Source organism: Elephantulus edwardii, unplaced genomic scaffold (assembly GCF_000299155.1).
Source record: "Elephantulus edwardii isolate Elephantulus edwardi_28Jun2011 unplaced genomic scaffold, EleEdw1.0 scaffold00006, whole genome shotgun sequence".
NCBI lineage: Eukaryota > Metazoa > Chordata > Mammalia > Macroscelidea > Macroscelididae > Elephantulus > Elephantulus edwardii.
In genome coordinates, this window is record NW_006399756.1 from 29,770,152 (window position 1) to 29,794,315 (window position 24,164).

Genomic DNA, 24,164 nt, shown 5'->3' on the forward strand with positions numbered 1-24,164 from the left:
TATATAATTAATTTTAATGAAAGTTTACAAAGTTTACAGAGACTTAGGACTTTTCTCCCTGTCCACCCCTCCCCCCAAATCACTCTTCTCCTTGAAAAGAAAAACTCTTTGATTGTTATGTAATCCTTGCCCCCAAATTCACTCCACTATGCAGCCTTTGCTTTGGACTTCCCTAATATGACAAGAATACCCATTCATATATCCCTTTTAAACAGATCTCTCTCTCTCATCTGTTTCAATGCAATATACATCATTCTTCTCCTCCTTTTCTGTCTTCCCTCAACTCTGATGTCAGTCCTGTTTTACAACAGTAGCCCTATGCAATATTTGCCCTTTTGTGACTGACCTCTTTCACTAAGCATAATGTCATCCATTTTGCATAATATTTCATTAGTTCCTTGTTTTTCAGTGCTGCATAGTATTCCATTGAGTGAATATACCAGAGCTTCTCTATCCATTCATTTGTTGATGGGTACTTGGGTTGTTTCCAGCTCTTTGCCATTGCAAACAAAGCCGCAATAAACATGGATGTGCATATATCTGCTTGAGTGGGATATGTTTGCAATCTATATGAGAAGAGATCATCAAGGAGGCTGGGGTCTATGAAGAGGAATGTGGCATCAGGATTGGAGGAAGACTTATCAACAATCTCCATTACATAGATGACACAGCCTTGCTTGCTGAAACTGAGGAGGACCTGCAGCATTTGCTGCAGAAGATCAAGGACCGCAGCCTTAAATATGGATTGAAGCTCAACATAAAGAAAACAAAGATTCTCACCACTGGGCTAATTGGCAGCATCATGATAGACGATGAAGAGGTTCAGATTGTTAGCAGCATCAGTTTGCTTGGCTCCACAGTCAACACTCTTGTGCCAACAGCCAGAAAATCAAAAGATTAATTGCATGGGGAAAGTCTGATGTCGGAGACCTCGCCAGAGTACTGAAGAGCAACGATGTCAGTCTGGAGGCTAAGGTGTGCCTGATCCATGATCTCAGCAATTACTTGCTATGCATCAGAAAGCTGGACAATGACTAGGGATGATGGAAGAAGAATTGATGTCTTTGAGTTGTGATGCTAGAGAAGAGTGGTATTGGACTGCGAGGAGAACAAACAGTTTTGTCCTGAAGAGAGTGAAACCAGGCTGCTCTTGGAGGCAAGGATTCTGAAGCTCAGTCTGAAATACTTTGGGTATGTTGCAAGAAGCGACAAGTCCTCCGAGAGGGACAACATGAATGGGAGGGTGGTGGGACAGTGCAAGAGAGAAAGACCCTGGATGAGATGGATTGACTCCGTAACTGGGGTGGTGGGAGTGGGGCTGTGTCTTGAGACAATGAGGGTGGCTCAAGATAGAGCAGGGTTCAGAGCTCTTGTCCATAGAGTCACTATGAGTCATAAGCAATTTGAGAGCACATAACAATAGCAACAAATACTTGGAATCATTCCTTCTATATTACATATCCAGTGAAGACCAATAAATATCCAAAATATTGGAACCCTAGAAATTGTTGTAACTGCAGAAGAGTTTAGAACTCAAGTAATTGTTAACCACATAAGTATTCTCTCTTTTCTCTTTCTTGTTGTACTCCCTTTTCTTTCTTCTCTTAAAACCTTTCTGACAGGAACACATCTGAGAATATACTGGCTCTTGAACTGATTCTTCTGTTTAAAAGGAGTAGGATTTCCTTGCTTTATTCTCTGCCAAACCCTTACTCAGTGGAGTTAGCTACTCCTCAGACCTGTAAGGGGCATGAGCAGGACTTATAGCAGAGTTTCTGGCTGTCCCCTAATACCCATCATCCTCTTCTACCTTTTAAGACAAAACACCTCAGTATTAGCATTCAGTATAGGAGTATATTCTTCAGACTTTGCTTATGCCCATGGGCCGGGTAACTTGATTCTGGACCATAAGATGCAAGCAGAAGTAATAATGCACCTTCAGGAACTCTGACCTTAGCAGGAAGAGGCTGACCCTCCACATCCTCTTGACTCTTTTTAGTGGGTATGGAAAGGTCATGGCTACTAGAGCAGCCATCTTCGATTTCAAGGTGGAAGCCATGTGTTGCGGACGGCAGAGCCCTAATAAAAGGGCAGGAGATCCAGCTCCGTGAAGTGGAGCTGCCGAATCTGTGCTGGGATGCTTCTGCTTTATTATAGCCTAAGCAACTGTTACCTGGAAATTGGGTTCACTTATTTCCCTGAACAATGACAACAGCAAAATAGTGAATGACTTAAGGCAGTGTGCTACACAAAATAATGGCTAATGTGAACCATGACAGTAGCATCCTTAATTTTTCTAGTGGCCACACTGAAAAAAAAAAAGATAAGAGGAAACAGGTGAAATTAAACTCACTAATATATTGCCTTTTCAACCTGTATGCAGAACAGATCATCCGGGAGGCTGGGCTCTATGAGGAGAAATGTGGTGTCAGGATTGGTGGAAGATATATCAACAATCTGTGTTATGCAGATGACACAATCCTGCTTCCTGAAACTGAGGAGGACCTGAAGTGCTTGCTGCTGAGGGTCAAGGACTGCAGCTTTCAATATGGATTGAAGCTCAATGTCAAGAAGACAAAGATTCTCACCACTGGACCAATTGGCAGCATCAGGATGGATGGTGAAAAGATCGAGATTGTTCACAGCTTTAGTCTGCTTGGCTCCACAATCAACACTCTTGGCACCAGCAGCCAGGAAATTAAAAGATGTATTGCAATGGGAAAGTCTGCTGTTAGGGACCTCTCTAAAGTACTCAAGAGCAACGGTGTCTCTCTGGAGACTAAGGTGCATCTGGTACAGGCCATGGTCTTTGCAATCACTTGTTATGCGTCAGAGAGCTGGACAATGACCAGGGAGGATAGAAGGAGAATTGATGCTTTTGAGCTTTGGTGTTGGAGAAGAGTGCTGAGGGTGCCATGGACTGCTAAGAAAACAAGCAGATTCATCCTGGAGGGGGTTAAACTGGGCTGCTCCTTGGAGGCAAGGATTCTGAGGTTTCGTCTGACATACTTTGGTCATCTTGTAAGGAGAGACCCATCCTTGGAGAAGGACATCATGCTTGGGAGGGTGGAGGGCAGGCGCAGGAGGGAAAGGCCCTCTGGGAGATGGATTGATTTGGTGACTGGATCAATTGAGATGAGTGTGTCGGAGACAATGAGATTGGCACAGGACAGAGCAGAGTTTAGAGCTGTTGTACATAGGGTCGCTATGAGTTGCAAGTGACTAGACGGCACATAACAACAACAACAACAATAACAATATATTGCATTTAATTCTTCATTTCCAAATATTTCAACCTGTGATCAATATCAAAATTAAGCAGATATCTTACATTCTTTTCTACTTCTTCTTTGTAGGGTATGTATTCAAAATCCAACAATTATTTTACATTTACATCTCATCTCAATTAGGACTAAGCTGCATCCAAGTGTCCGGTCGCCGCATTTGGCTAGTTACCGCAGTATTAAACAGCACAGATCTAAGGGAATTGCCAGAGGCTAAAAATCAATTAAGGACTGAGGACCAGAGTTCAGTACAGCAACCTCAGAAGCCATTGTTCCTACTGTTACAAGGAGAGTGTTTCAGCAGAATTGCCTGTTTCTATCCAGATGTCTGGCGTACCCATCACCCTCTGGCTCCAGCCCATGAGAAAAATCTCTCTTACTTTCTTATATTGGACCCTGGAGAAGAGATGTTTTAGGAAGCAAGTAGACCCCCTAGGAATGTGGAAAAAGATAAAGGAAAACAAGACTATGGACTTCCCTCAAACTCCGCTTAGTTTTTATACAGTGTGAAGTGGGCCAGGAAACCCACAGCAAAAGGCTGCAAATCAAATTACCGATGCAATCCTTAACACCAACACTCTCATCTCAATGATCATCTCTAACACCTTCACTGGTGACTATAATCATTGCCGTCATCATCCACTGCTACCATCACTCCCAGAGTTATTGCTTCTATCACTGTGAGCTTCAATATTACCATGTCCTTCACCATGGCAACAGCCATTACCAGCAATACCATAACTACTCATCACTCCATTCTTGCTATTACCATAATCACTACATCCACTATGATTATTAACTTCCCTACAATAACCACTTCCACAACCACTGCAGTAAGTATTAGAAACTATAACATCTCCACTACCTCCTTACTGTAACGACGTCTCCTGTCTCCTTTCTCTGCCTAGGACTTCTTAGAATACACCCTTAATTTCTACCTGGTCACAATCAATTCTTGTACCCCTTGTACCCCTTGTGTCCCCAGCATCCCACTAACTCAACCATTCTTGCCCCAGGACTAAGTTTACATTTCTCCATTTGACTTTTATTATCATTATTATTCTGGATTCTTGCTTACCTTGACCACTATCCATGGAGATCTGCACGTCTTTACTGCCTGCATGGGTCCCTTAGATTTCGGCTTCATGGTCTACATCAAGCTCCTGGCCAGTTAGCCTTAGGCATTCTGTCATAGGCTAGTGAGGTCTGCCTGGCTAAGCTTTCCTTTGCCTTCTCAAGAGGACTAACATCCAGCCCATGTCTTTTCTTGGATTTTTGCTGAGCTGAAATAGGCTGGCTTTGTATAGTTGGTCCCCAAAGGCCCCTAAACCCAAAGGAAGCTAGGAGAGGACATTTCCTGGCAGGACTACTAATATAAGAAACATGAAGCATAAAGTGTCAGAGGAGGAAAGAAAGAAGGTTGAAAAGAGAAGATAAGCTCTTTGCTTCCCTGCTGGCTTGTCCACTGACGATCACTCTGGTCAGTTTAATCATGCTTTTCTGATTTCCCTCAGAAATAATGGGATGTAATATGATGTGATGTCAATTCCAGAGGCGCATGGTTCGAATCCACCAGATGCTCTGCCAGGGAAGGAGGGACGATCTCCTCCTGTACCAGTCAGATCTGATTTGACGGTACACTCACACAAAAATAATAAAAATTAAAAAAATATGATGTGATGTAAGTTCTTTCATGCAAAGCTCACTGTCCACCTTTTATCTCTCCCACATACAGCATAAGAAACACACTGGGAGATAGGCCTCCTTCAGTGTTCCTGGTTATCTAGTATTGTAGTATTGATATATTGGAGATATCATCATCAACAAAGAGAAATATATTACAGGTTAGGAAATGAGAAGTCCAAATTAAGGTGCCAACTCTAAAGAAAGCCTTTTTTGTTGTCCTAGAAGGGCCTTGTTTTCTTCAGCGTCTGTAGGCCCAGAGATCTTTGCAGATCTCTATATGTCTCTCCCAGTGTCAAGGAGTTTCCTAGTGCAACGGCCAGAGTCCCAGAGGACACACTCAACTCCTAGTGACTGTTTTTTCCTCCATAGTACTAAGGTTTCCACTTCTATTCACACCCTGTCTCCTTTCACTTCCCAGAAAATGAAAGGTGCTATAGGCCACGCGCTGTATAAGGCTAAAGCCATCTTTATAGTGAATCATGGCTGCGGTGGGACTAAGGGGTGTTATAATTCACCCTTAATTCTTCAAATAGCATTTATCAGATCATGGAAGGATCATTATATAACTGGCACATAGCATCATTACATTCATGTATTTTAAACAGTGGTAGTTGCTATGTCAGCGGCAGCAGGGGAGTCCACTTTGCCGCTACCCCCTGTCCTCTGGTTATGCTCAGTCCAGTCACTCTGAACCTCCCATGCAACCACAGGTTTTCTACAAGCATTCAGCCCCTCCAACCACATGAGGTCATGGATCCTGCATGGGGAAGTGTGGCTGTGTGGGAAAGGATACAGTTGCTTGCCAGAGATAGGCATTTGGCTTGAGTCCAGACCCCAAAGTGTATCCTCTAATCTGATCATGCAACCAACTCAAAAGGAATGGATTTCCATGGAGAGTGGTGATGATGGCACAACGTTTTGAACATAAATAATTTCATTTAATTGTACATGTAAAAACACCACAGAACTGGTTAATATTTTGATAATGTATTTTTATCACAATGAAGAAGGTTGGGCAACCTCCCCCGGTGTGATTAACTGCCTCTGAAACCCCCTCCAGATGGTCAGCCATGGGTCAGTTCTGACTCTATGGTCCACACCACCAACAAAATAATTTAAAAAATGAATAAAACTATAAATCTGCTTTTTAGAAAAATGTTTCTGGTCTCCAGAACCGCATAAAATTTTACTAGGAGGTGTGGACAGGGCAAGGAGAAAGGAATCTTTGTTTAATACGTTTTGAGATCAGCCTCCTGCCAATGTTCTGCTCATTCATTGCTGTAGAGTCATAACCAACTCAAGTGACCCTCCAGTGAGTATTGGGAGGCTGTAAATCACAAAGGAGGAGACTGCTCATCTTTCTACAAACTCTTCCACCAGAGCTCACTGCCCAGGGCAAAAGTTACTGACCCAATGCCTGTCTGCAGAGACGAAAAGATTGGATGGCTCCTGGACTTTATGAAGAAGAACGTGGCATCAGGATCGGAGGAAGACTCATCAACAACCTGCATTCTATACTTACCTGGCAGGGGAGATACCATGATCACGAAGGTGGTTTTCCCAGGGCGAGGCTTATCCATTGCACTCCAGATGTGCTGACCCCTGCCACTTCCCCAAATGTGGGAAACTCGACTGCATAATTTGTGGTAGTGGGGGACTGCGTTCGCACTCTCCCCTTGAAAAAACAAACAAACGAACAAACAAACAAACAAACCTGCATTCTGCAGATGATAGAGCCTTCTTGCTGAAAATGAGGAGAAGTGCTTAAAATGCATGTTGCTGAACATCAAATACAACAGCCTCCAATATGGATTCCATCTCAATATCAAGAAAACAAAAATCCTTACTGCTGGACCAATAAGACAGCATCATGATAGATGGTAAAAGGACTGAAGTTGTCAATGATTTAATCTTGCTTGGATCCACAGTCACACCCATGATACCAGCAGTCAAGAAATCAAAAGACATGTTGCATTGAAAATCTGCTGTCAAGGAACTCTCCAAAGTGCTAAAGGGTAAGGATGTCTAGTGGCAAAGAAACAGCCCTGCAATTCTGAAGGTGCGTGCTCCAAATCCACCTGATGCTCTGCTGCAGAAGGAGGGGCAAGCTTCTCCTGTGCCAGTCGGATCCAGTTCAACAGTACAGAAGAAAAGAAAAAAAAATAATATTTTTTTAAAAGAGCAAGGATGTCAGTATAGAGATTAAGGTGTGCTTGATGCAATCTATGAGCTTCTCAATTACTTGCTGTGCATCTGAAAGTTGGACCATGACTAAGGATGACAGATAAAGAATTGATGCCTTTCAGTTGTGATGTTGGAGAAGAGTATTGAATAGCTCATGAACTGGCAAAAGAACAAACAAATACGTCTTGGAAATTGTGCGACCAGGATGTTCCTTGGAGGCAAGCATGATACAACTGGAGCTCACATACTTTGGGCATGTTCTTAGGAAGGGCTGGTCCTTAGAAAAGAACATCCTGCTTGAAAAGGAGAGTCAGAGTCAGAGATGCAAACAAGATGGATTGACAGGGTGACTGTAACAGTGGGTTCAAGTGTATCAGGATGAGGATGGAGCAAGAGAAGGTAGAGTTCAGAGCTGTTGTTCATAGTGTTGCTATGGGTTACAGTTGACTCAATGACATCTAACAACTACGAAGGAGCTCTGGTGGCCTAGAAGGTAGGGAATTGTGCTGCCAACCCAAAGGCACACCGTTTGAATTCACTGGCTGTTTCTTGGGAGGAAGATGGACAATCTCTTCCTGTATGACTTTGACAGCAATGAGTCCTTTGAAAACACATGCTCATTACTAATGACCCCAGCCTAAAATGCTGGACAAATTCATAGTAACATGCATGAGTGGGATGGCCAGATAGGAAAGAATCAGCTCTTCTTTGTCACCATAAAACAAAAACCATTATCAGTTAATAAAAACAACCACATCGCCACACACAGCACCACAAAATGGGTGTAAGGGCCTTCCTTTCGCCCTCTCTTATTCATTCAGTTCTATAATTTCATTTGTTTAATTAAACTACTCTCATTCTGAGCACTGAGCTGGCCCTTGCAGAACCAGTGATTGAGAAATTCCAGTTCTTATCCTTAAGAAGCCTACATCTTGATCAGGAGATGAGTGAGACAAAGGAAAGGAGAGGCTGCCCGTGGCCCTTGCTGCTTATCAGAGGTCAACCAGATGCTTGATCCAGTGCCCTTAGAGAGATCAGTGCTCCAGATTCCAACAGGTAATAAATGAGCACAGCTATGGCCTGACAGGGACATTACCTGCAATTGGTTCCAGTCAACTATGGAGCCAAGCAGCTTTGAAAAGTAGGGCAGATGGGGACAGAGGACAGGAAACTCTGCCATCCATCCCCAGGCTGAGTCCTGTTCTGATCTCTGTTCTGGGAGAAGACTGTGGTCTCTTGTGACCAGGAGCGAAGAAAAGTACTTTCCCTCTTACCCTGACTCTTTGCACACTCTGAAAAGCCTGTCCCTCATATCCCTGATGGAAGAAGCACTGAGGGTCCCAGGAGAGAGGGCAAAGTACATAGAAAGGGGACCACCAGCTCCTGAGGTCAGATTCTAGGGCAAATAGCAAGCTGCCTGCCTTGTCAGGCTCTGGAGGAAAGACAAGAGAGAGAAAAGGCTGTTAAGAGGTTAGGGTCCTTGCCAGTCAAGGGAGAGGACATCTCAGGTCTGCAGGCAGCCTTGGGACATTGTGTCTTCATCTTTATTGCAAAGTGGAGACCACAGGTGCCACTGAGTGAAACTCCCAGATTTGGTCCCAATAATCAGAGTCTCCTGAGCAGCCTGAGCAGAAGTGGGGAGGGCATTTGCTCCTCCTCCTGTTTAGAGAGGGAAACTGAGGTCAGGCCACACTAGAACCACCACCAGCGTGGGGCCCTCTGTGGGACGGCCCTGTGGCCCTTCCTTCTCATCTGAGGAAGAGCATCACCTGTGAAAAATGTAAGGGACTTTCTGCATTCATTTCCCCAGTTGAGCAAGTTCCCACTTGTCCCTAGGGAGGAAGTGTGGTGGGAGAGGCCACGGGGACAGATTTTTAGGGAGCAGGTTGCAAAACAACTTGGTGCACTGATGACAGACACCTCTCTTAGTGTCCTAGTGCCACTATAACAGAAATACCACAAGTGGGTGACTTTAAAGAACAGAAATCTATTTTCTCATGACTTAGGAAGTGAGAAGTCCACACCGGCTTTAGGAGAGGCACTCTGGTGGTCTAGTCTGTAGGAAGTTTTACTGCCAACTCCAAGACTGCTGCCTCTCCAGTGGTATGAATGCAGCAGTACCTCAGGAGAAAGAGAAACAATTTCCTCCATGTGAATTGAAGCCTTGGAAACTGTAGAGGGTCAGCTATGAGTGAGGTGTAGGAAAAAACCTCTGTCTGTATCTTGGTTCTGGAGAGGAAGCGTCTTGTCTGTTCCAGAGTCTGTAAAACCTGTTGCCACTGAGTCAATTCTGACTCCTCGTGACTCCACAGGACCGAGTAGAACTGCCCCATGGGGTTTCCTAGGCTGCTGTCATTACGGGATCTGATTGTCACATCTCTGTCTCACTGAGCTGCTGGTGGATTGGAAGACTGACCTTTCAGCTAGCAGCCAAGCACTTAACCACTGCTCTACCAGCATTCCTTTCAGCATCTGAAGCCCATCTTTGCAATCATCTGAGAGAGTATACGGTTTCCTAGGCAGTAAAGGGAGGCATCTGATGGCCCAGTGACTAAAGCACTTGGCAGCCAACCTGAAGATCTGCTGATTTGAACCAATAATGTGGCCATCTCCTTCCATGAACATTTACATGCCCGGAACCTCTGGGGCGCAATTCTACTTTGTGCTGTGAGGTTTCTGAGAAATCAGAAATTCACAGAAGTCAGAATTGATTTCGTGACAAATGGTCTAGTCCTTTCTTTCAGGAGTCCTGGTGGTACAGATGTTGAGTACACGGCTACCAATATAAAGGCCCATGGTTTAAAACCACCAGCCATGCTTCGGGGAAGTGATGTGGCAGCCGTAAGATCTGCTTCTTTAAAGATCACAGTCTTGCAGACTCTAAGGGGCACTTTGACTCCGTCCCACAGAGAAATGGAATCACTGTATGGCAGTGCGTTTGGGGTTTTGGTGCAATCTCTATGAAAACAGATTGCCAAGTCTTTCTTTCTCCCATAAAGCTGTTGGAGGACGTGAATCACCGTCCTTCTGTTTAGTCGCGAAGAGCTTAACTGTTGCACCATCAGGGCTCCTTAGTCACCTGTACAGACACTAGGATTTCAACACATAATTTAGAAGCACAATTCAGTCTATTATGCCAACTAGTGAGTTCTAGAATATGCTCACCTGTCACTCTAATCCCTCTGCTTCAGTGCTCTCTCCTGACTCACGTGTCCCCAGCTCTGGCCCCAAGTCTGCTCGGCTTTTACTTTTGCGTCCTCTTCATGGTTTCCAAGGGAAGTTCTGGTGGCCTAGTGGTAAGAAGCTGTGCTGCCATCCCAAAGGCAGATGGTTGGAATCTACTAGCTGCTTCATAGAGGAAAGATGGGCAATCTCCTCCTTTGTGATTTAACGGTCAAGTATGAGTTGGTACACAACAACAACAACAACAACAACATGGTTGTGTTCATTTCCTCTCTGCTTGCTGTCAGCCTCCCTGCCAAACTCCTGCGGACACATTCCACCTCTCTCCATGCTCTCCCTCCTCAAAACACTGGCCCTTGGGGCTCTTGGGGCTTGGCTACCATGGTATTGATTGATGGTTTTCAAAAAGGAATCCTGAAAAAAAAAAAAAAAGGAATCCTGTCTCTCTAGGTAAGTCCTATGTGATCACTGACAGGATTACTGGGTTAAACCCCATGGTGGTGCAGCCAATGTGCCAAGGTTTGGCTCTGGACTGGGGCCTGGGAAGCATACACAAAGGTTTCTCCTGAGTCCTCAAGAGTCTGACAAGGAGCTCCGAGAAATACTGCCAGGCCCCACCCAGACCTTGGGACTTGTGGCCTACTTCACAGAACTCTTGGGCCTCAAACAGACCTGTAACAGGAGAGTGGGGAAAGGTTTGATCCCCGCTATCTCTCCTGCCCACAAGGTCCACTCCTTCTGCCCCCTTCCAATTTTACCCAACCATAATGCAGAGGTACAGCTGGCCTCATCAGGCACACTCCTGTCTCCAGACCACTCCTATCATTGACCCCTGGGGCTGAGGACCTAAGAAAAAAGAGAGAAAGTCTTTTGGGAATAATGATGACTCTCAAATAGCATGGCTCAGGTCTGTATTTCCAGGTATACATGCATCCCCACGGAACACACACTCCCTGTCTTAGCCATTCATTTATTCATCCAGCAAGTGTTTATGGAGCATCTGCTCTGGGATGGATGCTGGTGTTTCAGACATAGACAAAGCAGCACAAGAGATCCTGGTCTCCATGGAACTTACAGTCTGGCATGAGAGATCAAACAAACAAACAACAGCACCACCAAAAAAAACCCCAAAAAACAAAAAACAAAACCCAAGCTAACAAAAACAACCAACGAGTGCCATGAAGTTGATCCTGATTCATAACAACCCTAGAGGAGGGACTTGAACTACCTACCCCATAGGACTTCTAAGGCTATAATGTTACTGAAGCAGGTGATTACATCTTCCTTCTAAGTAGTAATAGTTGTTGTTGCTGATTGCCATTGAGTCACCTGAGAGAGACTCTTAGGGACCCTGCCCTGCCCTAAGCCAGTCTCACTGACTCCAACACACCTACCCCCATTGCCCTAGTTACTGTATCAATTCATCTCATCCAGGGTCTTCCTCTCCTGCGCTGTTCCTTCCCTCTTCTGAGCATGATGCACTTCTCCAATGCTCAGTCCCTCCTGGCCACATACCCAACATATATTCAGAGCTTCCAAATCCTAGCCTCCAAGGAGGAACTTGGTTTCATCCTCTCCAAGACAGACCTATTTGTTTCTTGGCCATCCATGGTATGAACAAGACTCTTCTCCAGTATCACAATTCAAAGGTATCAATTCTTCTTCCATCATCCTTAGTCATTGTCCATCTCTCTGATGCATAGCAAGTAATTGTAAAGACTGTGGTCTGGATCAGGTGCACCTTAGTCTTTAAACTGATATCATTGCTTCTCAGTATTCTGAAGAGGTACCTGATTGCAGATTTTCCCAGTGCAGTCTGCCTTTTCGTATCTTGTAAGAAGTGGCTGGTGGATTCAAATCACCTACTATGGTACCACCAGGACTTCATATTAAAAAAAAAAAGGCAACAAAACCAACTTACACAAAATTGTTAACAACACTAAAATCATCACAATTTCCTCACAGTGGAAAACTCCATTAGACTATATAAAAGAAGATAATGGGTGGACCCACCAGAGGCCCCTTTTATAGTTGCACACACTGGCTGCACCAACCAGTTCCATGACAGTGCACTTGGGAATGAGTCTTCAGGGAATTTATGTCTTCATCTGAATCACACAGAGGCACCACATAGACAGGCGGCAGCCTGAGGTCCAGCTTTGCCTGGAAATTGATTTCACATCACTCTCTCATATCCCAGGAGTCCCTGGGTAGGGTAAATTACTAGCACATTTGGCTGCTAATCAAGACATTGGGGGTTTGAGTCCATCCAGAGGCACCTTAGAAGAAAGGCCTGGCCATCTGCTTTCCAAATCAATCCACCATTGAAAACCCTGTGGAGCACAGTTCTAGTCTAACACAAGGAGTCACCCTGACTCAGAACCAGCTCCCATGGTAATTGGTTAACTGGTTCCCTCTCATACCCAATCATAATGTCTCAAACTCAATGTCAGAGTCAATCTCACTGCCACAATCAGCCACATGTAGTCAACATCACATATAGGTTCACATGGGCTCCAATACACTATTAGAGATGTAATTGTCACACACACACACTGTGTCCTCACAGTCACACACAGATTCACTTACCCTCACCTCACCAGTCACATCCCTCCTACCCTGTTACACACATGGTTTCTCACATACCACATTACCCATCACACACTGTTTCACTCTGCTCGCATGCAATCTACACGTCCTTTTTCACACACAGAGTCCACACACACACACACACACACACACACACACACACACACACACACGTAGCCACGTTCCTGTTAGGCTTCTGGAGACAGGCGTGTGCAGCCCCTGATCACAGCTAAATGTCAGCAAGTCCCTCTCCTCCCAGTTAGAGATGAATTGTTGCTTAGGAGATATTTCATCCTTAATGCCTCCTGCTTGAACTGGAGCATGCGTCTCAGGGAGGTTACGTTTCTCCCAATCCGTCTGCTGCCCACCCCCCTCCCCGCTGGCACAGGGAGCTGCCCTCTTGCCTCTCAGCTTTCTAGGGGGAAAAGAGCTCCCTCTCCCCTTACAGCCTCTCCCCATCCCTCCTCTCCCCACCAGATCAGCTCTTGGCTAGAGAACAAAGCCCAGGCAGCTGCTTAATTCCCTTCCCCAACTCTCAACATAAGGGTGTCCCCAAAGCCCAGGTTCCATAGCCTGCCCATTCCACCCCCTGGCGATTCCACTCCCTACCTTATATGCTAACTGCTTTTCAGGGCCCTATGACTTAGAGAGGAATTAAGGTTAGAGGGTGAGTGTCTAGCATCAAGGTACACCCACACCCACACTCCTTTATTATACATTTGGCGGGGGAGAATCCAAGTGATGTTGGTTTGAGATCAAATGGGTACAACTTTCCAGGAAAGCATTTGGAGGCAAGGTGTTTTCCTTTTGCCCAGGCAATGTCACATTTAGGAATTCACCCTAAAGAAATAAGCAGGGATCCAGACAGTTTAGTGTTGAGGTGTTTATCCCAACCTTGTTTACAATAATGAAAAATTGAAAATAACTTAAGTATCCCATGATTATTGATTATTGTTGTTGGTGATTAACAATAGGGATTAACAATAGTACAACTGTTGCAGAATATCATGCAGCCATCAAGAAAATGGTGTGGAAGCACTTTCAGCAGGATTGAAAGATAATCACAACACAATGTTGAGTTAAAGGCAGTTGCAAAGCAGTATGTAAGCAATGCAACTTGGTTTCTTGGGTTGGAAGATGAAATAGAAAAGAAGCCTGGCAGGAAAACTGGTGAAAGCTACAAAAGGTTTGGTGTTAACAATAATGAAGCCATGTTGGTTTCTCTTTTTCATTAATTTTAATAATAAAAATTTACAGAGACTTTGGATTTCCATTCATTCATTGTTGCACTTCCATGCTGGTTTCTTAATTTTGAGAAAGATTCTTGTAGTTAGGTGCCATTGAATCAGGTATGATTCACAGTGACGCTATGACCAGTAGATCTGAACCCTGTCCTGTCCTGCGTCATCCTCATCATCTCTGACACACTTGAGCTTGTTGCTGTAGTCCCTATGCCAATCCATCTGGTTGAGAGTCTTTGTCTCCTTAACTAACTCTCCATTTTTCCAAACATGTGTCCTTCTCCAAGGAATAATCTCTCTTAGCAACATACCCAGAGTATGTGACAAAGTTTGTTACCTTCGCCTCCAAGGAGCACTCCGGCTCCAAGCAACCTGTCCAAAATATCTGTTTTTTCTTTGGGTAGTCCATGGGATGCACAGAAACCTCGTCCAACATCAGAGCCCAATATCATTGTTGTTGTTACGTGCCCTGTAGCAATACTATTAATAACAGATCTACAGTTTGATCTATCCTGCACCCTCCCCAATGATCCCCCACAAGTTCAAGACCATTGTTAACAGTCATCGTGTTAACTCGTCTCCATTCCTTTGACCCTCTACCTATCCAGTATGATGCCTTTTCCCAAGGACTGACCTCTTCTGACAATGTGCCCAACATACGTCTGATGAAGCTTCACCCTTCTCACCTCTAAGGAACACCTGGTTGCACGTGCTCCAAGACAGGTTTGTGTTTTCTTTTGGCAGTTCGTGGGTTATTCAGTTCGCATCTCTAACATTACAACTTGAAGGGATTGAGTCTTCTTTGGTCGTTCTCATTCATTGCCCAACTTCCAGATGCACAGGCAGTAGTTGAAAATACCATGGCTTGAATGAGTCACACTTTATTAGTCTTTAAACTTGTGGTGTAATATGTTAACATGAGAGGAAACTGGGCAAAACACATATGGAAACTCTGAATACTATCTTTGTAAGTTTTCTGTAAAACTATTACAAAATAAGACATTTGTTTTAAAACACTATTTATAATGAAATGTGATCCATCACTTTTCTTTTTTTAACAGTATTTCTACAACACAGTGTGGAACTATCTTACGGGCTGAGATTATAACCATCTTTATTTTAATTTTTTTTCTTTTCTTAAAAAACCAGAAATTTATTCTTTCATACAGTTATGGAGCTGAAAGTCCAAAATTTAAATGTCAGCAAATATCTGCTCTCTTCCAAAGCTCTGGAAAAGATCTTTCCTCACCTCCCACAACTTCTGATCACCCCAAGAGTTCATTGGTATTGTGGCAATATCATGCCAATCTCTGTTTCTGTGGTTACGTGATGTTCTACATTCTGTTTCTCTGTCTTATTTTTTTACATTTCTTTTCATTCTGTCACTCATAAGTGTTCTATAACAATATTTTTTAAATAAAATTTTATTTTAATTGTGATTTTAACAAACATTTACAGATAAGCTAGATTTTCATTCATTCATTGTTGCACATTTTACCCCCTCGCCCTCCATTCCCTTTCTCCCAGTTCACTTTCTTAAAAAAAAATATTTAAAAAAAAATATTCATTCAGAGGGAGCTCTGGTGGCCTAGTGGCAAGAAGCTGCACTGTAATCCCAGAGGTACGCAGTTTGAATCCACCAGATGCTCTGCTAGAGAAGGAGGGGCAATCTCTTCCTGTACCAATCAGATCCAGTTTGACAGTACACACACACACACAAAAATAATAAAATTTAAAAAAAATATTCATTCATTGTTGCACAATTACCTACTTCCCCCACCCCTTCAGTCCTCTTTATAATGCTACATCTCTTATTCTGGGCTATCGTCATACATATAATGCCTAATTATATATTCATTTTAGACCTTTCTTTCATCTGTTGTATATTGCCATTAGAGGAGCTAACGGTAAGAAGCTGCTCTGCAATCCCAAAGGTACACGGTTCAAGGCCATCAGCTTTTCCACAGAAGGATGGGTAATCCTCTCGTGTGATTTACTGCCTCTGAAAACCTGCTGGAGGGTTAGCTATGGGTTGGTCCCAACTCCATGGTCCCTAACAACGTCTTAGCGAAACTTCACTGCACTTTCTCTTTCCCGCACCTTACCCATCCATTCAAAGTCTCTGCTCCCTCTCCCTAATTCACTTTCTCTTCTGAGTGCTCTAATTGCTTAAAAATAAGGAATGGGTGTCAATTATATAACCAAAAACCCCCAGAACCCAGAAAACTCAAACATGATTGTTGTTGGGGTGCTGAGAGAAGCTCATCTCCCACATCCCCCCAGCCTGCCTCCTCAGTCCCTCACATGTGGCCCCTGAAAGCCCTTCAGAGCAGCCACTCTGGACAGGATCCTCCACTTCTCTCCAACCACTGATTGGCATGATAACCCCTCTCACCTGTGGAAATTCCAGGATTTCAAGATCCGAAGCTCTCTCTTCCAACCTCAATCTCTGATCCTCTCAATCTCACTCATCCCCTCATTCCTACTGGCTTGTTCTAGCCCCTTCCTTTACTGCCCGACCTTCTCCCCCAGCTGACCTCACTTCCTCTCTCCTTACCTGGACCCCTAACAACACTGGTAACTCCGTGCTTCTTGTCCTCTTGCCTTGCCAGTTCTCATCTCTAAGCAACATAATTATCGATTTGTTTGGGTCTCACTTCTGGGCACTTTGGAACAAGTGAAAAAACTGCCCCAGTCATTCTGCCTTGGCTCACTCCTCACTGGTAAGTGGGTAAACTTCCATTCTCCTGGAATTGATTATTTTAATTCCCACAGCTTTTTAACTTCCTATGCAATTCTTCAGCTACCTGCTCTTTTTCTTCACAGGGCTCCATTCCTTAAATATTTCCTTTTTCTATCTTCAGCTCCACTAGGCCACTGCAGAACTTCCTTGGATTGTTACTCACCTTTTTTCTTCACTCCTCTCTCTAAGGAAGAAGAGTTCCTTCTCCATACTGAAGACCCACCTTCTGCATCTTTCGAAAACAATACCCATCAGTCATCTTTTATATCTAGTCTGTTTTGGCTCACCCTCACTCTGCGGTCCTGGCACTTATCAATTTCTCCTGGACAAAACTATGACAGAGTAATCACCATGACTTTAGTTCTATACCTTACCACCCTACAGTCTCTTAAAGTCAGTCACCTGTAGCTTCTAAATAACCAAGTCCACTTGGCCACTTACTCTGCCCTCTCCCTTGAGGGCTGAGCAGGATTTTACATCAATTCTTTCCCTAAAAACTTGCAAGGTATCAAGGAGAATTTTCCTTATTTTCCTTCTAACTCTCACACTACTCCTGTTCAGACTCCTCTGGCTCCTTCCTCTCCTCCAATCCCCTAAATACAGAGGTTGCCAGGATTCTGTTCCCTCTCTCTGGCAAGCTCATCATTCATCTGGCTTCAACTAGCCAGCTCTTTTGAAGAATCCATAATTGACCATTCTCATTCTAACATTCCTTCTGAGATTCAGTCTGAAATTTCCATCGGAGTTACCTGCAAGTGGAAGTCCCAGGAGCCCAGCACACTCATTGTGACCATACAAATCTCGTGATCTCCAACTCTCACCCCCCTACAAGTCTGTCTTCAAACTTCTATCTTTCAAACAATCAAGTTAACACCTAGGAGTCACTTGGGCTAAACTCTCCCTCTTCTTCCCCTGGCCTATTCACTCCAAGTTCTGATCAGTTCTACAGTCACCCCGTCTCTTGTCCGCACCACTTGTGTTCTATCCTCCCTGCTCCCCCTGGTTCTGGTCTTCCTCACCTGGACTATGGCAACATCTTCACCTGTGACAGCCTGCCTTTCATCTCACCCCACTCATGCTTATCCCACCGAGCAGCAGCTCACCTCCTATCCCACCAGAATGTTTGAGAGTGAACAAAGGTTCTTTCAATAATAATTAGACTTAAGCCATAGGCATGAATTGTCCTGAGTACGTGGTTACCCTTCCTAAAACACATACCTGATCATCTCTCTTGTGCTTGAAGAACTTCCATGTTTCCCAATGAATTAGGTTCAACTCACCGGCATTCAAACCCTACATTTCTTCTTTCTCCCACTGAGCCCTTCCTCTCCTATGTACTTGGCTCTCTAAATAAGCTGAACTACTCGTTGACCTTGAACATGACTCAAGTTAGCCCAGTTTTGTGCCTCTCTTCACACTGTTCATTCCTCCAGGGATTCCTTTTCTCCAACTCTAATCCCCAAACTGTATCCTTGGTTCAAGATCCTAACCACGATGCAGCCTCTGTAAAGTCTCTCTTCGTTCCTTTTGTCCTCTCTTAGAGCATTTTGCAGGCCCTCCTTAACATTATACTATTTAACATTTGCTTCATTAAAGATGCTGGTCAGTAACCATACATAGCTCCTTCTCCAAGAAGCTGACCTGCTTCCAGTCAGCTCTCTGGCTGGGCTGGGCAGCCGCTTACAATGTGGCCTGGCATTAAAAGATGAGCTGAGCCAATTCAAGTTCCTCTCCTGGGAATTTGAACTATGAAATACTGAAAGACTAGAGCAGTTAGCCGAGGTGATGTAGAGAGAGACTCAGAAAGGCCGGCTGGTCAAATGCAAGTCATGGTTATGAGAAATTATGAGAAAGCCCAGGAAGCTTTCAGCCGCACGCAGTGGTCAGGAGCAGTTCCAGGCTGGGGCCCTAGGGGCAGAGCTGAGTGGGAATCCCGACTTCCACTCCCTGCCTGCCTTACCCCTGGGCAAGTTACCTAATATCCATGATCCTCTGTGTTCTCACATGGAAAATGGGAATAATGATATTACCTAAGTCACCATGAATGCTCCTATGAGGACTAAGGTAAACATGAAAACCAATGTGTCTGGCATTTAGCAAGAGCTCAGCACTATTTAGTGATAGTTCTTCTTGTTGTTATTATAATTATTTTTTTAATTTCTATTAATGAGGAGAGAGAGACACAGAGAAAATAGACTGGGAAGTGTCCCTCATCCTCACCATGGGAGAGAGGCTGGTCCCTAGAGGTGCCACTGCCCCTGCATGCTTTCTGGAGCCTGTTTCGGGGTCAGTCCACATGCTCCCATACCAAAGGCCTCGTTTCTCAAGACTAAAAGGAGTCCTGTCTTGTTGACTCTGCACTCCCGTTCCTTCCAGTCCAGAAGAATGCTTTATCGACTTAGTACAGCACTTAGGCCTTGAACACAGCTAGTGTTTGATGAATGAAGGAGATTCTGACCCTTTTCTACAGAAAAACTAGTTACAAAAGACTAAGAAGATCCTGGTTTGGTGAGTGTCAGCTCTCTGTTATGGGTGGTGTCCAGGACTAGGATCCGTCTGGAAGACTGACACTGTGGGACTCCTTGAGTTCTGGCCTTGCCTACGCGTGTTACTGTTTCCTGCCTCCTCCTTCTCTTACACCCTCGGGTGCTAGTTTGGGGCTCGGGGTAACTGTCCTCAAGTCACAAGAGAAGCAATGTGGAAGAGACCAGCCTATTGATTACTCCAAGGCATCAACTCACAGTGCTGGCCTCTCTCTTCATTCTTCCTCCTATATCCCGAATTCCAGCCACACCCACCAGGTTCCTTCTTACTACACTTTTGTGCATGCTTTCATCTTCCACAGGTACCGCCTTTGCCACCAGAGAAAGCTCCTACCCACCTTTAAAAAACCCATCTTAGAGATTAGTCCCTACAGGAACTTGCTGGCAGGATTTAATGCTCTTGTTCTATGTTCCCATAGTCCTTTTGGACATTTTTATGAGCTCTAGATATTCATTTAATTGCCCAGGCACTTCTCTGTCACTACCTAAGAAGGTTTCAAGGGCTGAAGTTATATCTGAATTATCATAGTTTCCCTGGCACTTAGTCAGGGACTTGGAACACAGTAGGTGCTCGTTGTTTATTGATTAACTATATGAATATATTTGTAAATTAATGAACACTTTTTTCCAGCTGTGGGGTCCTTGGATCCTGTTGCTTTCTTTTTTTGTTTAGCATTTGTTCCCCAAATACCTTCCACTGCTGGTGACTATTTTTCCCAATGGCACTACCACCATGCACTCCCAGTTCTAATAAACGTCTGATCTCCACACTACAGGATTATGGATCTAGAGCATCTCCAAGCTGGAAATTTGGGGGTTAGGTGCCACAAGGAAATCACAGGAGAATGAAGATAACAGTGGGGTGGAGTGGGGACCTGATTCTATCTTCATCAGCCATTTGGAGTTTGACAGGTTGGTCCAGATCCCCCATTCCGGTCAGTCCTCTGACCCTGCTGCCGGGCATCTCTGCTGCCTGCCTGCCCTCCTGCCTCCCCAGGCCCACTCCTGAGCGGCTGGCGGAAGCAGCACCGGGCCAGCCCGAGCAGACAGCCTTGCGCGGTTGCTGGCTCCAGGCCTCCCAGCCCAGCTTGTAGCTCCCCCCAGAGTGGCGGGATTGATTGGCTGCAGCCGGAATGGGCACCAGTCTCCCTGGCTTGGACAGAAACGGGGCCATCTGTTACACCTCTAGTTAAAAGTACATAAAGTTGAGCATTTGTGCGCCGACAATACCACCCCTGACACCCTCCACGCGGCACAGCGCTCCGGCTCCTTGGCAGGCTTGTGCTCCACGACAGGCCTTCGCAGCAACGCCTACACGCTGGCTTGGTTGGCACCTCCACAGGCGCACGGCTCCACCCTCCGGCGGCCTGGCCCAGCTGGGGTGGGCAGAGCCGGGCCAGGCTGGGTCCAGCCTCAAATTCCCACCTGTGTTAGAGGGCAGAAGGGAGGGCAGAAGAGGTGCAGGGTTAGTGGTGGGCTCCCACCCCAGCTTACGGTGCCTGGGCTACAGATGATGCCAGACTTAGGGTTGGAATCTGGGGAAACTCAGGACAGCTGCTCATGCCAGTTCTGGGGGACAGGCTCCAGGTGGGTCCAGACTAGCTCGGGGCTCAGGCCAGACCTTGGGTTTTCTGGGCCAAGCCAATTAGAAGAGTCCATCTTGTTACCCAATAAGCTCATGGACCTTGAGTTCAGTCCCCAAGGTGGCATTTTACACCAATTAGGGGATCGGCATAGGACAAGGCTGGTTTGGGGTGTTTATCTTGGGTTATGAACTCTGGCCCTAGCCAGGCCAGCTTATATCTGTAGCCTAAAACTGTTGTGGACATTTCTGCTTTTGTCTTTGCCCTTAGAATATTCCATTTAATTCCTCCAGTCACTTAACCATACTCATCCTTCAAGGCCTAACTCTTGTCCCGCTCTGTCAGGCTGTCTTTTTGGCCTACAAAGTCCTTCCCTGCTCTGATTTCCCAGAGACCTCCTCGCCTACCTGAATAGCTTCTCCTGAGCGGGGTACATGATGTGAGGACGGGAAGTTCATCTGAGCTGAGGGACACTGACCGGAGAGATGTTCAGGTTTCCCCAGTGGTCTCTCTTAACAACTCTGCTGGCTTTAGTCTGAAAAGAAGATGGTCAGGTAGGCAGACAACATTTATTTTTTTTATGTTGGTTTACTCATGTGTTTGTTCAATTCATATTTCTAACTCTCTCTTAGTGGTAAGCAATTGCACTGCCAATGCAAAGGCAGTCTGTTCTAATCCACCAGCTGCTTCACAAAAAGAAAGATGGGCAGTCTCTTCTTGTATGATTTATAGTATCTAAAAATCTGCTATGTGCCTAGGCTTGCGTCAGTCATGGAGTGGGGAGGGGAATAGTTTAGGCACCAACACATTGCCCTCAAATAGCTTTATCATTCACAAAAACTATGAGTCAGGTCCATTTACAAAACCACAGAATTTTCTGCAAAAACTCACAAGAAGGTCCCTCTGTCTTGTGAAAGAAAGACTCTCAGAGTTGGAAAGGGCAAACACTCTGATAGTTCATCCTTGGAAAAAATATTTTTCTGTACGTTGCATGCGATAATATAGGTACAGCTCCTAGTACTGTGCTTGGCACAAAGTAAACTATAGCAAAGCGATGAAGATAGTGGTGACTATGTGAGCATTACCCTACTCTGCAGGTTCGAAGCCCTGCTTGCTTTTGCCTCTGGTGGGAGCGAGGGGTAGCCTCACTTTCATTGTTTGCATTTCTACCTGCCAGAAAGCTGTTCCCAAGAATAAGCTGAAAACAGCCTCTCTGGCCCCACTCAGCAACTTCCTGGATCTGATCTCACCCCTGGGAGCACATACAGAACTGGTATTAGAATGAATGAAGCAAGTAAGGCGCTTCAGGTACACAATTTACAGGCTTTAACAGAACCTAAAGAGCTCTTCCTTCACATGTTTATTGTGTGTGTACCTCATGAGCGTCACCCCAGTCCCGCCCTGCCACACAGCTAGTCAGCTGGTTGTCAGCGTCCTCCTCCAGAACCGGCCCTGAGGTTGGAAACAGCAGATCTCTCACCCTAAGCCTCTGCAGAAGCACCCGCCTTCATCTTTACCATAGGCCGGTAGCCACCACCCCAAGGAGGGACTGAGAGGAGGATTAGGGAGTTGCACGGCCAAAGGCAGAGCCTCTGCACTGGTTTGACTCCACTGGCTGTTCTGAGGGAGAAAGACAAGGTCAACCTCTTCCCATGCGATTTACAGCCTCTGAAAATCCGCTGGAGGGCCAGCTATGAATCAGTTCTGATTTGACGATACCTACCAATAGCTGTTAACTCAGAAGCAGAGCCTCCCCGGAGTTCGGTTCAGATCCACCAGTGGCTCCTCGGGAGAGAGATGGCAATCTCCTCTCAGGAGATATGTAGCCTGCTGAAAACCCACTGGAGGGTCCACTATGAGTTGGTTCCAACTGGACAGCAGTGAGTTTTTTTTATAGTAATCAGGTTGGCTCAGCTGCTGACTGTGAATCTCTCCCAGACAGCCTCCCTGCTTACTCAGAAAAAACCTAAGGCTGGTGTGTCCAGATTTAGGCTCCAAAGGAACTCAGGCAGTGGGCCCTCAAGACGTTGGACGGTAGCTATGGAACATAATGCCACTCTTTCTCATTCTGCGCACGCGTGTGTGTGTGTGTGTGTGTGTGTGTGTGTGTGTGTGTGGTGTAAGGTGGCTAAGAACAGAATGTTAAGCAAAGCTTACTTTAAAAAACAAAACAAAAACACAATGAAATAACCACAAATCAAACCACTGCCACCTGGTCAACCCCTACTCATAGTGACCGGATAGGACAGAGCAGAACTGCCCCCTAGGGTTTCCAGGGCTGTCAGTCTTCCCAGAAGCACTGCTCTATCTTTCTCCCACAGATGCAAACCATCAATATTTGACTTAGCAATTCAGTGTTTAACCTCTGTGCCACCGTGGAAAATTTCAGGTGAGCGGAAAACAGAGAGCAATAGGAGTAGGGGAGGGAGGAAGAAGAGTCTGACTTCCTACCTAGAACAGTGCAGTCTTAATCCCCACTCCATCATAATCCCTACCCCCCCAAACCCCAACTGCCATCCTCCACCCCCACACGGATCTAAGCACTGACTTGGAATAGCAGCCAATAGGGGAAAAGAGTTGCAAAGTACCTGTGCTGTGCGATCTGCCTGGCTAAGTAGATCAGCTCATCTCAAGTCACTTGGCTTTCCCCAGCCTCAGTGTACTAGCTGTAAAATGGGGCTGCATAAGTTAATTTCTGAACTAGGAGGACTATGGGAAGACGCCGTGAAAGATAAGAACCTTACCCAGAAGCTATTGCTCCTCAGTCATTTTCAGCCAGAACGAGGCCCAGACATGCCAAGGCCCTTTGGGGTCCCCTCAAATTGGAGGTTGTACTCTGTCCCTTCCCCACCTGGCTTGTGTATGGGGGTTGTTGTTGTTGTTGTTAAGTGCTGTCAAGTCGCAGGCAACTCATAGCAACCCTATGAAGGAAAGTCCTCAACACTTGTGTGTCTTTCATCCTCTCTCCAGGTTCCTAGGGTTTCCGGAGACAAGCTATTATGGAAGTGGATGCCACTGTAGGTGTCCCTATTTAGCTTATGTTGTTGAAACACCTTCAGTAGTCTTACTTCTTCCTGACTCTCATGGACCCTGTCTCAGCAAACCCTCATTCCTTTCCTGTTTATAAA

At 45.3% G+C, this 24,164-nt stretch overlaps 1 pseudogene; it reads left to right on the forward strand.

The window, feature by feature from the left end:
- The window catches only part of LOC102843315, a 32,413-nt pseudogene that overhangs the window by 1,144 nt on the left and 7,105 nt on the right, over nt 1–24,164 (forward strand).